Raw genomic sequence first — 10115 nt, forward strand, 5'->3', positions numbered from 1 at the left:
AAAATAAAACGCGAATATTGCGAATATGGGAATTTAGCGAAAATATGATGAATATTCGTCCATATATTCGCGAAATATCGCGAATTCGAATATGGCCTATGCCGCTCAACACTAATATGTCTATGTGTGCACACAGGAAGACGCACATTTAGATGATCAGACATCAGATAATTTAACCCTTATTGAGACGTATCCCTCCACATACAGTTGACAGCTGGAGAAGTTCCGTACTAAATGATGCGCTGACAGCTGAGCGTATTCATCAAAGTCATCACGTACAGATGTCTCTGCTGTAACACTTGGTAGAAGGACAGCAGAAGATGAGATGTATAGACAGCCAACAATATATGTACTTACTTACAATGGACTCTTGTTAACACAGAAAACAGTCAGAAAACAGAACTCCAAATCTCAGTCTTTGGAATTTACACAGTGCCCTATTGAGCCTGTACCAGTCTCTATGCACTGCTGTGCCATCTTTATATCCATGTAAATAATGCTACCCATAGGCTTAGATTTACTCAAAGAATTGTGTGGCAGCAATAAATCACCAGCTCATCTGGCAGCAATATATGACCTTCACAGTTGTCCAAAAAAAACTCATAGGGAGCGTGTCCTCAGCATTGTCAAGAAAAACGTATTATATTTATAAATATTGATAAAGAAGGTTCCGCCTTTGCTTGGCACTTAATCTCTGCGTAAAATGGATCAACTTGTAAGTGATCTGTTTGTTCCACAACCATTGGCAGGAGTATGGAACATATGAAATTTACTACTAAAAAAGGCAGAAGCTAAAACTTGTATTACAAAACCACATTTGCCAGCAGTACACAAACCCTACAACCTTTGTAAATATTATCACTGAATATCACTTTTATCCAATCCTTCACAATCTATGGTTTAGGCTACTTAAAGGTGTAGTCCAGTGCTGGAAAACTTATCCCCTATCCTAAGGATAGGGGATAAGTTTCAGATCGCAGGGGGTCGAATGCTGGGGCCCCCTGTGATCTCCTGTACGGGGAACCGGCAGCCCGCGGGAAGGGGGCGTGTTGACCACCGCATGAAGCGGCGGCTGACACGCCCCCTCAATACAACTCTATGGCAGAGTCGGAGCACTGCCTTCGGCAATCTGCGGCTCTGCCATAGCGATGTATTGAGGGGGGGGGGGTTGTCAGCCGCCGCTTTGTGCGGTGGTCAACACCCGCTATCTGGCCAGCGAGTCGGGACCTCGTACAGGTGATCGCGGGGGCCCCAGCAGTCGGACCCGCCGCGATCTGAAACTTATCCCCTATCCTTAGGATAGGGGATAAGTATTTCAGCACTGGACTACTCCTTTAAAGGTGTACTCTGCTGGAAATCATTATTTTTTTTTTTTTTTTTATTAACTGGAGCCAGAGAGTTAAACAGTAATGAGAGTAATGATTACCCCTCCCCCCTCCATCTTAATCCCCTTGTGCTATTATTCATCCTCCATCTTATTCCCCTTGTGCCATTATCCCCCCCGCCCGGTCCCTCTGATCCCCTTTTGCCATAACGGATAATAATGGCACAAGGGGAATAAAATGGAGGGGGGAATAATGGCAAAAGGGGATTAAGTATCGCATTAGTACAAAGGTAAGCACACGCCATTATGAAAATAACTAATTTTATTACTTATTTTGGCCGCAGGTACCCTTTGGGGGTACAGTCGCGAAAAAGGTTGAGAACCACTGATCTAAGTATTTTGACCCCTCTAATAACAGAATTGAAATGTTTTTAGCTTGTAACATCACAATTCTATTACCAGTAGTGTAGATATGTCCTTCTTGACACAAATTAAGTACTGCTTGCCAATAGTGTACAAGCTAATAATAACAACAAAAACAACAACAACAATAATAATAATAATATTAATGTATATAGCGCTAAGAGACCCAAATGTCTCAAAAGATGCAGAGTGATGTTCTGGGAGTATCACAAAAAAATGGTCACCTTAACATAACCGTGTTTGGGTACCTAATGGGGTACTTCGCCTCTAGACATATTATCCCCTATTGAAAGGATAGGGCATATGATGTCTGATCGCGGGGGTCCCGCCGCTGGGATCTCCGCTGCGGCACCCCAGACACCCGATGCACGGAGCGAACTTCGCTCCATGCCGGATGACTAGCGATGCAGGGCAGAGGCTTGTGGTGGCCACGCCCCCTCCCATAGACTTGCCTTGGGGGGCGCGGCCGTGATGTCACGAACCTCCGGCGCTGCACCCAATGCTCTAAACGAACGCCAGGTCCAGCTGGGGGTCATCAGCTGCAGGACCCCCACGATCAGGCATCTTATCCCCTATCCTTTGGATAGGGGATAAGATGTCTAGGGGCCGAGTACCCCTTTAATGCTAAAAAGTAGTCATGGACCACATTCCTACATATGTGGATAGTGCTACTTACTGATCATAGGCAGTTTTAGCTGTTTAATTTCCCTAAAATGAATCACAGTTTTAGGGCCAACGGCAGGAATTTACCTACTACAAGATACATTATTTCAGGCAATTTTACATAACAGGTTGCATTAGAATAAAAAGGAGGGTCTTCCTTTTTTCCAAATGCAGCTTCACACTTTATTTATTAGGATATTATTGACAAATCGTATTTTATTATATTGTATTACTATTATTATTAGATACTTGTGTATTACTAGTAGAATACCGCCGCCACTTTTTTATTCAGTCAATGATAAAAGGTCTATTAAAATAATAATAAGTGTCCCGCACTGTTCTGACAAGGCATTTTGGTGCAATTTTCTAATCAATAATGACAACAAAGAACAATGTTGCAATTATATTATTGTGTATTCTGTTCTTGAGAGGTTATATAGCCGTTCCTCAGGAATAGATTGGGAAGGCCAGGAATACTTCACCCTACAACAGTTACCAATCAAAAAACTGGTCGCAGTATAAATCAGAGCATTGTGGACTAAAAACCTGGACTAAGACTGACCTCTAGTGGCTAGATTTATATTATTACTCGCTTTGTTGGTGCAAAGTTTTGACTTTAACTAAAATCTTTAAATAAAGAAGCATTTACCCCTTTTATTACAGTTTTGTTGCATACACATTTTGAAAAAAAAAAGGAAAAAAAAATCAATCATGAGGCATACTTTGAGGATTTGAAATTATTCCTGATGCCATATGTATACTTTCCATCAAGATCCTTTTTTATGGGATTTGTCATGAGAACAAGTATTCAGCTCATAAAAACAGAAGTCATTTTATCATTTTTTCAATTAATTTGGATAAGTTGAAGAAAAAAAAAAGGTGCCTGATTTATAACTAACAATTCCAAATTTAATTTGACTAGGACATCCCTGAAGGACCTCATTCTTGGTTGTGTGGAGGGGGTTCCGGGGCAGTTTTGGTTAAGGATTTACATATCTTGATTTTGGCTTTGTATCTGTTGGTGATGAATTGAATTGGCCCTTTTAGACTGTGTTGACATGTTGCACCTAATTAAGGGTAATGCAACAAATTACCACATGCGTTGCAGTAAAAATTATGTGTTTTACCGCAATTATGCAAATTGTTGAAAAACATATCATTTTTATTGGGGTTTCGGTCATTTGTGGTAAAATATAGCAAAAATGCATGCAGTAATGAGGTGCAGTACCGCTAATTATCTGCAACAAGTGAACACACTCACTGAAATGTGGCACAAGTCATGTAAGACAAATTTATATAGATTTTTGGCCCACACAGTTTTATTTATTTCCCGCATTGTTCTTTTTAAACTGTACATAACTTCTACTTATGGTTATATCGACGACTATTTATTCATTATTCCTAGCATTAAAATCCTTCCAGTGCATGAACAATCCCTGCTGCTACCACCATAGATAACAAGGTGGCTTATTGGTTGCTCAGTGGCTTCCCTCACTGGCACAATCCTTGCATGACCAATTTGTTTGCAGGGCTTTTTTTAGGCAGTTACGCCATGTTCTATTTAATGTAATTTTTTTATTTTTTATTTACAGTTGCTTATAAGGCCAACCAGTTTTGAAGTGCTGTTCCTGATTACTGTGATGCAGGGAAACCATCAGTGTCCTATTAAAAGAAATTCATACAATTCCCTTGGTATAAAATAACAAAAAAGTTGTGGGTGGTTGCCAGCGTCCGGACGGATGTCTAGGGGTGGAGTACTCTTTTAAGCTAAAGAGACTACAAAGAGACAGGGCTTGATTCACAGCTGAGAATACTGAATACTGTTCTATAATGTCCTCCATGCTAGTGCTGCTGTTTCTTAGGGTGTGTATGGAGACATTAAAGGGGTACTCCACTGGAAAAAAAATTTAAATCAACTGGTGGCAGAAAGTTAAACAGATTTGTAAATTACTTACATTAAAAAATCTTAATCCTTCCAGTACTTATCAGGTGTTTTATGCTCCACAGGAAGTTCTTTTCTTTTTAAATATTCTTTCTGCCTTACTACAGTGCTCTCTGCTGACACCTCTGTCCATTTTAGGAACTGTCCAGAGTAGAAGCAAATCCCCATTTACATGTTGAGCTGCTGAAGAAAGGTTCTATGGAGGACCTGAAACGTGTCCAGCCTTAAACTACTATTTATCCTAAGTGTCATCCACCAAAATCCCACAAGGATACAGCGATACACAAAGACCCACGGCACCTGCTAATCATCACAGGACATTACATGCCACCCACACCAGGAGAACATTGCTGGCTTTCCATTTTCCTTGCTTGCAGGAGAACTGCTGCAGTACCCTCAGATCGAGCCCACCGCTGCCGCTGTACAAATTGAGACGGCCAAGTCTCTAACAGCGCACCCTCTGCCCAGGGATTGAGACCGGCTGACGATCAGGACAACACAATAGAGGTACCAACTAAAAATGATTTATCATGTGAGAAGCGCTTCCACTATACACTATCTCCGCTGCATACCTGTGAGACAGCAGTGTCTCTAGCAGCGCTGTTACTGCTTGGGAAACCAATACAACAAAGGTACCAACTTTTCCCATATTGCATTTCAAATACTGTAACCAGTAGCAACCAAAAATAATTACCGCCGCTGCACATTTTTGAGACCGCCAAGTCTCTAGTAGCGCGCGGTGCAGAGAACTAGAATCACAACCTCATATAAGGTTACAAATTGTGTCATCTGTTGCCCAGTTACTATTGTGTCAATCGCTGTATCCGTTAGAGACAATGGCGGGTATGTATGAAGGATTTTACTCTGTTTTTTTTTTACTGTGATTTGTCTCAAATTTCCTTTTATGTCACTTTTTGCGACAAACAATTGTGCCAAATGGTTAAGAACAAAATCACTGATTTCACTTTGTTAGTCGTGATTTCAGTTACAATCATTCTTTGGTCTGGAATTCATTAATTGCGACTTTTCGATTTGGCGCAAGTTTAGGCACAAATACCTTCATTTAGGCGCAAATCTACACCATGAATAAAGTGACAGAGAAAATAGCTACAACAATAGAACGTCCCAAAGTCAGATTTACTGCCTGGAATTCTGGGGTCTGCGCCTTTTGTAGGGCTACATTTGTGCCAAAATTACAAACTTGCGTACGACAATTGATAATTTTGGCGCAGATATGCTCCATTTGACGCAAAAAACCATACATAAAATCACACATTGCTACACCATTATTGATACATGTCCCTCTATGTCTACAGACACCATAATTGAAGTTAAATCATCTGGATTTATTGCCGCAACTAAGATATTTATTCACATTATCTACCTGCATTATTTCTACAGACTGTGTGGACACTTAGCAAATAATTTAAAAATTTTTTCATTTTATGTATTTTATTAGTTTTAAATAATTATTTGCCATATTTTATGCATTGAATATTTTATATATAGACTATTTAATATATCAGTGTATTTCTGCTGACCCACAAGGGCCCTGTGGGTCAAAAGACACAAATATTATGAATATCTTATTATCAATAAATTAATTTGTATCTAATATTCATGACTCTGAGCCCCGATTTTTCTATATATTTTGTATAATTTTTGGCGCCTTGGGTACAGGTGTTATTTGGGCAGCCGGAGTCACAGGTTGTCTGGGAGATAAGAGCCTCTCTAATATTTCTTAATTTACAAATCTGTTTAACTTTCTGGCAACAGTTGATTTAAAAGTAAATGTTTTCCAGTGGAGTACCCCTTTAAAGTGCAGGATCCCCTCTTCTGTATAGATAGATAGATAGATAGATAGATAGATACAAGATAGGATATAGATAGATAGATAGATAGATACATAGATAAGAGATATGATATAGATAGATAGATATGAGATAGATAGATGGATAGATATGAGATAGATAGATAGATAGATGCAAGATATGATATAGATAGATAGATGATAGATAGCGAGATATGATATAGATAGATAGATAGATATGAGATAGATAGATGGATAGATATGAGATAGATGGATAGATAGATATGAGATATATGGATAGATACATAGATAGATATGAGATAGATAGATATGAGATAGATGGATAAATAGATAGATAGATAGATATGAGATAGATGGATAGATAGATATGAGATAGATGGATAGATAGATATATATGAGATAGATAGATAGATAGATAGATATGAGATAGATAGATGGACAGATATGAGATAGATGGATAGATATGAGATGGATAGATAGATAGATATGAGATAGATGGATAGATAGATGGATAGATAGATAGATAGATATGAGATAGATAGATATGAGATAGATGGATAGATAGATAGATAGATAGATTTTTTTTTAGATAGATAGATATGAGATAGATGGATAGATGGATAGATATGAGATAGATGGATAGATATGAGATAGATGGATAGATATGAGATAGATGGATAGATAGATAGATATGAGATAGATAGATATGAGATATATAGATAGATATGAAATAGATGGATAGATATGAGATAGATGGATAGATAGATAGATATGAGATAGATAGATATGAGATATATAGATAGATATGAGATAGATGGATAGATATGAGATAGATAGATAGATATGAGAGATAGAGAGATAGATAGATATGAGAGATAGATGGATAGATAGATAGATAGATAGATAGATATGAGAGATAGAGAGATAGATAGACAGAAAAAACTTTATCAGGTGTGGGCGTGCTGCATAAAAACTTTTTTGATTTTCATATATAGATACGGAATAGATAGATAGATAATAGAGAGATATATGTGAAAGAAAATAGATAGATTAAATAGGATAGATCATAAAAGACATAAAACAGGGGTTTTAAGTGCACCTCTAAGTTATGTCACAAATATTTTCTGTTAACTAGTACTTATATAATTGCCGGGCTCCTTCCTTCTGTAGTGTACTAAAATATAATGTTCCAGTAATTTGCGGCTGCCCCTGTACATGGAAAACATGTAGCCTCTGAAACATTATGAACAATAAAAAACAATTGCTTTTTTAATGTTCTGCTTTAAACATAAACCTTTTGTGTTTGCCTGACAGAAAACAGTGGTGGAACAATGTAAAAAAAAAATTCAGCATTCCCAAAGGACTCGGAATCCTTATTCTAATTTTCATTTTTAACAGCAACAAAACTCTTCAGCAAAACTCTTAATTTCCATCTTTTCCCATTGTGGAGAGCTCCTGCCGTGCAGCAGTAATAAAACGAGTCAGTAATGAGGAAATCCTATGCCCTGTGACAAACCTAATCAAACTATTATGTGGACAGCATGGGGCCAATAATGTAAGAAATCTGTACTTACTGAGCAGTGTACTCTGCCTCTTGTGAATATTGGAATCATCAAGGCTACAAAAGTACAAATTAGGCAGAAATTTGGCAGAATATTTAAAAGCGCCTGCACCTATACTTTCTTTTTACCGTTTTCTTTTGGAGATGTGAATAAATGATGACAAGCAGGACTTATGCAATAGTAATGTCTTCAGACCATAACACATTCAGGACTTATAAGGTATATAAGGTATATAGGTACGGCTCCGTACAAGTTCAGAGGGTATATTCACACCACGTTTGTGCCGCACTCCAATCATTTGAATAAGCTCAACAGTCATATAGGGGGAGATTTATCAAAACCCGTGCAGAGGCAAAGTTGCCCAGTTGCCCATAGCAACCAATCAGCTCGCTTCTTTCATTTTTCACAGGCCTTGTTAGGAATGTAAGAAGCGAGCTGATTGGTTGCTATGGGCAACTGGGCAACTTTGACTCTGCACAGGTTTTGATAAATCTCCCCCCATAGGGATTCTGGTCGGCTCATTCTTGAACAGTATGGTCTGCCATGGTTTTTAGTCCTGCAATAAAACTGATATGGTCCAAAAATCAGCCGACCGCAGTCACTACAGTGGTCCCTCAACATAAGAAGGTAATCCGTTCCAAACGGACCATCGTTTGTTGAAACCATTGCATGTTGAGGGATCCGTGCAATGTAATGTATAGGACAGTGGTCTACAACCTGCAGACCTCCAGATGTTGCAAAACTACAACACCCAGCATGCCCGGACAGCCGTTGGCTGTCCGGGCATGCTGGGAGTTGTAGTTTTGCAACATCTGGAGGTCCGCAGGTTGAAGACCACTGGTATTGGAGGTTATACTCACCTGTCCCCGCCGCTCCGGACCGTCACTGCTCGTCACCGCTGCCCGGGATGTCGCCGTCCATCGCTGTCGCCGCGTCCCCGAGGTGTCCCCAACGCTCCGGAAAGGCCTCTGCTTCCCTGGCATCTGCGCTCTCCGTCGTCGCCATTATGTCGCTACGCACTCCGCTCCTATTGGATGATGGGACGGCGTGCGTGATGACAACGTGATGACGACGATGGAGAGCGCCGACGATGCAGGGGATCCCGAAGAGGACGCTCCGGTGCCCCGAGGACAGGTAAGTGATCGTCAGCGGACCACATGGGGCACCGTAAACGGCTATCCAGTGGCAGCTGAAGCAGTCAGCGCTGCCGGATAGCCGTTTATGCGATGGCCCCGACATAAAAAAGCATCGTATGTTGATGCTGCCTTCAACATGCGATGGCCTCTGAGAGGCCATCGCATGTTGAAATGATCGTATGTCGGGGCCATCGTAGGTCGAGGGGTCACTGTATTTGACTCTGTTTGGCTTTGTCAAATGATTGGAGTGCGCTGCTGTTCTGGCGGGAATACACATTGTGTAAATGCACCCTAAGCTGTGACTACACAATACTCAAATCTTTGGGTCCACACTGGACCTCTGTATACCTCCAATTTTATATAAAGGCATATAGTCCTTTCTTTTACAGCATTACAGAATCACAAAAATGGTGCCGTGTTCCATCAGATACAGTGTCATGAAATGTTTTGGGGGAAAATACATTTGTAATATGGTGCCATACAGAGGCCCCATATGATAACACAGAGCTTATGGACCATATGGAGCGATGCTTTTTAAACACTGTGTCTACAGCCAGGGACCGACTGACCGGCCGTTCCATTTTGGATGTGGTCAGAGGGCCTGGCTGGGTAAATGGCTATCCTACTCACTGTTGTTGTTGGGGATCTAGGTCACTTGTCCCAAATCCCCAGGCAGGCGAGTGCAGCTTTCAGCTGTATGCGCAGCTCACACACATACAGCTAAAAGACTCCTCTCTGTGGGAGCCCCATCTGTAGCCTACACTGAGAGGAGACGCGACCTCCACCCCCGCTGTGCAGTGCAGGCGACGAGGAAGTCAGTCATCGGTACCTGCATTGTGGAGGCTGAAGAATGCGGCCGGTGGTATAGCTGAGGAGATTGCTGCATGGGGCAGGTGAGTATCTCTTTTTATTTTGTTCTTTACTTTTTTATTTTAACCTTGCACAAAGGTGGGGGTCTACCTACCTATATATCTACCCACATACATGGCTACCTAACTACCTTCATACCTGGCCTACATACCTGGCTGCCTAACTACCTACCTACAACCTGGCTACTTAGCTACATACCTGGCTACCTAACTACCTGGCTACACAACTACTTACTTACATATCTAGCTATGTAACTACCTAACCACCTACATATCTGGCTACCTAACTATATACCTGGCTACCTACATACCTGGCTGCCTAACTACCTACCTACATACCTGGCTGCCTAACTACATACCTATGT

The 10115-nt window shown here is 40.6% G+C and overlaps 1 long non-coding RNA gene across 6 annotated transcripts in view; it reads right to left on the reverse strand.

Annotated features, from left to right (window-relative positions):
• Positions 1 to 8097, reverse strand: part of LOC130281992 (uncharacterized) — a 100063-nt gene extending 91966 nt beyond the window's left edge. For 5 of the 6 annotated variants that reach the window (XR_008846192.1, XR_008846195.1, XR_008846196.1 and 2 more), the window contains exon 1: positions 7758 to 8097. This is a non-coding gene — a long non-coding RNA (uncharacterized LOC130281992). The remainder of the gene's footprint in view (positions 1 to 7757) is intronic. The other variant, XR_008846197.1, reaches the window with a different exon arrangement.
• Positions 8098 to 10115: the final 2018 nt, after the last annotated feature.

The sequence above is a fragment of the Hyla sarda genome, chromosome 7 (assembly GCF_029499605.1).
Source record: "Hyla sarda isolate aHylSar1 chromosome 7, aHylSar1.hap1, whole genome shotgun sequence".
NCBI lineage: Eukaryota > Metazoa > Chordata > Amphibia > Anura > Hylidae > Hyla > Hyla sarda.